The sequence below is a fragment of the Microtus ochrogaster genome, unplaced genomic scaffold, assembly GCF_000317375.1.
Source record: "Microtus ochrogaster isolate Prairie Vole_2 unplaced genomic scaffold, MicOch1.0 UNK1, whole genome shotgun sequence".
Lineage (NCBI taxonomy): Eukaryota > Metazoa > Chordata > Mammalia > Rodentia > Cricetidae > Microtus > Microtus ochrogaster.
In genome coordinates, this window is record NW_004949099.1 from 24511485 (window position 1) to 24517376 (window position 5892).

The following is a 5892-nucleotide window of genomic DNA, read 5'->3' on the forward strand; positions in this document are numbered from 1 at the left end:
AAATATCTATAGTGGTCATGCTATTTCATCATATCTGTTGAGCAACGTACAAAAGTTCTTGCAATACTGGCCAACACTTGCAGTGTTGAAGAGTTTTAATTTGAATAACACTAAATGGTAGTAATATTTAGCTGTAGCTTGAATTCAATTATTCATGGTTAATAACAATATTTAGCATCTTCTGATATACCTGTTTTATGTGCATATTTTCTCTGGTAGGCCTATTTATTCTTATTCTCAATGTGTGTGGAATTATAATATGATTTTTATACAAGATCATCAGATTACATATATTATTAATTTCTTCACATTGCTGTTCTTGTCTATTTCATGTTTTGAAAAGGCTTGTGAAAAATTGATGCTTCCCCATTAAATGTTTGATTATATCGTCTGGATTTGGAATTTTCCTTCAGGGAAGTATTTTTAAAACATATTGTTTCATATATCTTATTTTAAACAGCTTTATTGAGATACATTTTAGTTATGAAAACCATCCATTTCAAGTGTACAATTTAATAATTTCTACTAACTTTACCAATTTGTGCAGCCATTACTATAAATCAGTTTTAGAATGTTTCTGTACCTTTAATAAGATCTCTTGTGCCCTTTTCCAGTTAATTTCTACTCCTACCACCTGCCAGAGGCAACATTTTGAAAACTTATGGTCATAAAATAAACGTGAGAGACATAAATCTTCCTCAGAGTTTTCCTTTTCTCTTTGAGTCAGTTTTGGTAAAGTGGGACTTTCAATAAATTTGAACATTTTCTTCTGTTACTCATTTTTGGATGTGAAATCATTCACATTATTTTTTAATGTCTAAGATCAAGACATGGTCTCTCCGTTTATACTGAAAATCGCTGTACCACTCCCGCCCATCTCTTGTTGCTCTCCATCTGTATAGTCACAGAGTCAATTGCACAGAACAGCTCCTGGCTTTTCAGATTAAGTGTTTTATGTCTTGTATTCTACTTTATCATGCCCCTTATTCATTTTTTACCTCCCTGAAGTTTCACTCATTTTTTAAAATCTTTCTATGTTTTAATGTACAGTTTTGATGATTGAATTTAATTTTTTTTTCCAATGTAAGTATTTAGTTGTCTTTATCTCCCTCAGATCTGTTGGTCACATTCCACAAACAGAAAACATGCTTTGGTTTTCAGTATTATAAAATGTTTTCTTCTTTTTGTTTTTTTTTTTTGTATGGTTCTTGTGTTTGGGGAGGGTTGTGTTGTTCTATTTCATTTTAATTATAGGTTCATTTTCGCTGCAACACTTTTTATTGATTTTATTTTAATTTCATTATTTTCAGAATTGGTTTCATCCTTTAAAACATATTAAGATATGTTTTAGAGTAATATGGTGGGAGGGGCTGGTCTATTTTTATTTGTGTTCTAAGAAAATTCTAGACCATTACCCTCACATTGTACACCTGCTGTGTATGGATTAAGGATACTGTATTTTCTCTTGTGTTTTTCATCTCTAGACATTCATTTGTTTCTTTTTTAAAGTATTGTTGATCATCTCACCATATTTATGTTTTTCAAGTTGTTGGACCTTATGAAATTATTACAACATTTATAATAGAATCAAATGCATGGAAGTCAGAGAACAACACGGATGACTCAACTTTCTCCCTCCACCAAGTGGTTCTTGGGGTGGAACCTAGGTACAGATGTTTGTGAGGCAAGTACATTAACCAGATGGGTAATCTCACTGCCCCACAAAATGTTCAATGTTTTAAAATAAGTTTTTCTTTAATTTTTCCATTCAAAAAATTGTACTACTTCCCCTGCTCCCATTCCCCTCCCACTCCCCCACTCATCCTGCTCCCTCCCCCTTCCTTTTTTAAGAGAAGACAGGGTACCCTGACATGTGGGCAGTCCAAGGCCTTCACTCCTCCATCCAGGCCCAGGAAGGTTTGCATCCAAATGGACTAGGGTCCCAAAAAGCCAGCACATGCAGTAGAAACAGACCCTAGTGCTATTATCCATTGCTTCTCATTCTGCTGCCTTTGGCAGCCACATTCAGAGATTCTGGTTTGATCACATGCTTGTTCAGTTCTGGTCTACCTGGATTTGGTGAGCTCCCATTAGATCAGGCACGCTGTCTCAGTGGGTGGACCAACCCTCCTCAGGGTCCTGACTTCCTTGCTCATCTTCTCCCTCCTTCTGCTCTTCAACTGGACCTTAGGAGCTCAGTCTGTTGTTCTGATGAGGGTCTCTGTCTCTATCTCCATCCATCGCTGGTCAAAGATTCTATTGTGATATTCGAGATAATCATCAGGGTGATAATGGGGCAAGGCCAGTTCAGACACCCTCTCCTCTGGTGCCCAAGGACATAGCTGGGGACATCCCTGTAAAATACGTTTTTTTCAAAAATTATTTCTCTATTGCTGTGTTTAAAACACAAAAACTTAATGGTATAAACCAACAATATTTTACCTCACTGTTCTCTATGCCAAGTGTAGTATAATCAGGTCCAGATTCCCTTCTTAGTATCACAAGGCTGTAGGTATCAGCTAGCAAGCTATTATCTGAAGGCTTTGGGGGAAATAATCCCCTTCCAGCCTTCTCTAGATTGTTAGTTGATGTTGGCTCCTTGAAACAGTAGGACTGATGTTCCTGCCACCATTCTGGCCACTCTAAGGTCCTTGTATATTTCTCTTTCTGTTAAAAGGAAAGAGTCTCATTTGAGTGAAACTTCTGTCATACACAGTTTGCCTTTTCTTGAAAGGAAAAAAAAAAGTCTTTTATTTTGAGGAAATTTGTGGTTTCAGTAAACTCACTGCAAAATATATCTTTGGGTTAATTGGTTAAATTTTCTTTAATTGCATCTTCAAAAGACTTTTCCCCATATAATTTCAGAAGTCATAGCAGAGACTTCAGTACTCCCTTTAACTTTCTATTTTATTGCACTTTTTGGTAAATTCCAAACTGACAATTCCAAAATCTGTTTTATTAACTAGGTATTTTCCTGCATTTTATAAGTGCTCTCATAAATATTTATGAGATCCTGAATGGCATCAATATATCATAGTGAAGGAGCTGCATTTGGTTGTCATCCACTAAGGGTCATTGAACTTGGGGCTAGTGGTGTAGATTTGATTACAGAGTGCTTTCTGAGATTCAAAAGCCCTGAGTTTTATCCCCAGCACTGTAAGAAACTAGGCATGGTAGATGACTGTAATGTCAGTACTTGGGAGATGGGAGACAGGGTTTTCAGAAGGTCAATAAGGCCATCTTCAGCTATGTAGAGAGTTAAAGGTCATTTTGGGTCACATAAGAAGTCAAAAAGAAAAAGAAAATACAAGAACAAAAGCATCTTGTTGAACTTTTTTTCTTGACAGTAACGAAACTAGATCAACTTAATCCTTCCTTGGTTGATTCTAAGAATTTTGATGGTTTCTAACCCTACTAATGAAGACAATTTTTCTTGGTTCACTTCCAGATGTTTTGAGAACTCATCAAGATCTGTTCTCTCTAGAGAGTCAGAATTTAATAGCACCAAGATCTGCTTGAGCTGTGCAGCCATTTCCTAAAGTTGCCCTCCCACCCTGGGTTTCCAGCTCCTCAACCATTTTCACATAAAAATGTTCAGCAGAAAATCAAAGAAATTCCATGCAAACTTTGGCAAAGGAGGAGAGATGGAGAGAGTTGGGGAGAGAAAAATCTGGAATGACAGTGAAAGAGAACATGAAAAGGAGAAAGGGAGCATGGGAATGAGAGAGTAAATGAGACCAAGAGAGAGCAAGAGAATTGTTGCGTGCGTGTGTGTGTGTGTGTGTGTGTGTGTGTGTGTGTGTGAGAGAGAGAGAGAGAGAGAGAGAGAGAGAGAGAGAGAGAGAGGAGAGAGATTGAGAGAAGGAATGGAGAGAGGCTTCTTAGACTCACTGCAGGCTGATCTCTGTCTTCTCAAATTAGTTCATCTACCACATTCAGCATAGGTATAAAATGTGGCACCAGGCAGAAAGGCATGCCATTCACAGGACCCCTCTCACTTGTTCTTCTTCTGTGACAATCACAGTCCTCGGAAGCTCATTAGCAAATTTCTGAGAAGTGTCTTTTATTCTGATTTTCTAATTGGTAGAAAGGAGAGGGTAAGTCCATGGCCAATTAGTCTATCATGGCGGGAGCTGAGGTATTATGTCAAGTGTGATTGGATGAATTAATGTTCAAGAAAGATTCTTGCTGGTTTCTCTCCTAGGAACTAGACTATACAAAGAAAATTCCACATGCCCCTACCCCCTAGATGAAGATGGCCAATGACCACTGAGAAAGGGAAAATCAGATTTCTCCAAAAACGAGCCACTTAGTAGGTTATTAAATACTAAATGGTCTACCCTGGGCACTAGAGCACACAAGCAATTCTAAATGGAGTCAATAGCCTATATATATATATATATATATACATATATATATATATATATATATGTACACACACACATATATATGCTATCTACACCACACACATATATATGCTATATATGCATATATGTATTTGTATGAAATTAACTGGATATTCACACATAAATATATAAATGTAACAATAATAATTAAAGAAGAGATGATGAATTTTGGAGAGGGACATGGAAGTCATTGTAGGAGGAGGAATATATATGGCAATAATAACAAGATCATAAATTTGGGAAGGGAAGGAATGGAATGAGTTGGAATAGAGAGAGATAAGTGAAGGCAATATAGATGAAGTTCTGGTTTGTGGAATTCCAAAAATTATATAAAGTACTTTCTTAATAAAAGGAATAAAATGGACTAGTACTCAATTCTCTTGATTTACAAATACCGTTTGGGGACAGAAGCTTTAGGGAGTTGTCTGACTTGACTTAAGAATGAAATCATAGAAATACATAACTAATACTACTTCACTATGACTTTGGCATCGACTCTGCCTTCCAAGCTTCAACGCAGATAGGAAATGGAAGATCAGAAACACAGAGCAGAGAAGCAAAGTTGTAAAGCTCATGCAAGACAAACTTCAACCTTAAAAATGGATATTAACCAGTGTAGTGGACATGCTCCTTTAATCTAGCAAGAAATACTACATACGGAAATGTCCAATGTTTTCAATATGCAAAAAGTAGACCTATAATATCACACTTAACTATATTAAATGACCCAAAACTAATTCAGGACAAGTTTTGAAACTGTGAAGAAAGGTATTATGTGGAATTTAAATGTTTTACTTTTTGATAATTTTATACTTGAGAACCATATTTGTATCATTTTAGGCCCCTTCACCCCTTCTTTTTCAATGCTCTCCTACTCATCTGAAGTTCATGACCCCTTTTTATATAATTATTGTTACAAGTCAGAGACTTTGAGAATTGAAACAGGTGAAAACTAGTGTTTAGATGTCAAACCACAAGAGAAATGATTTTTTTGATGGAGGAGAATCCCATCTAGGCAGGGTCTACAGGACCACCAACTCTGGAAACTGTTTCTCCTGTCTGTAATTTTACATTTGCTAAAGCAGGTATGGTGTTCCCCAATACCTGCACTGTAGTATGTGATTTCATATGATATATATGTATAATCTCATGATTGCATCTCAATCTTTTTTTATTTTTTCGAGAAAGGGTTTCTCTGTAGCTTTGGAGTCTGTCCTGGAACTCCCTTTGTAGACCAGGCTGGCCTCGAACTCACAGAGATCCACCTGCTTCTGCCTCCCGAGTGCTGGGATTAAAGGTGTGCACCACCACCACCCGGCTTGCATCTCAATCTTATCCACATATATCTGTGGGTGGTCAGGAAGATGACTTCTCATTAACTGTATAATTTGGGTATATAGAAAATATACTAGGATTTACTTCATAACTAGATCTATTGTCCCACGAGGATTATTGAAATTTAAAGGCCTGCTTTGTTTCTTTTACT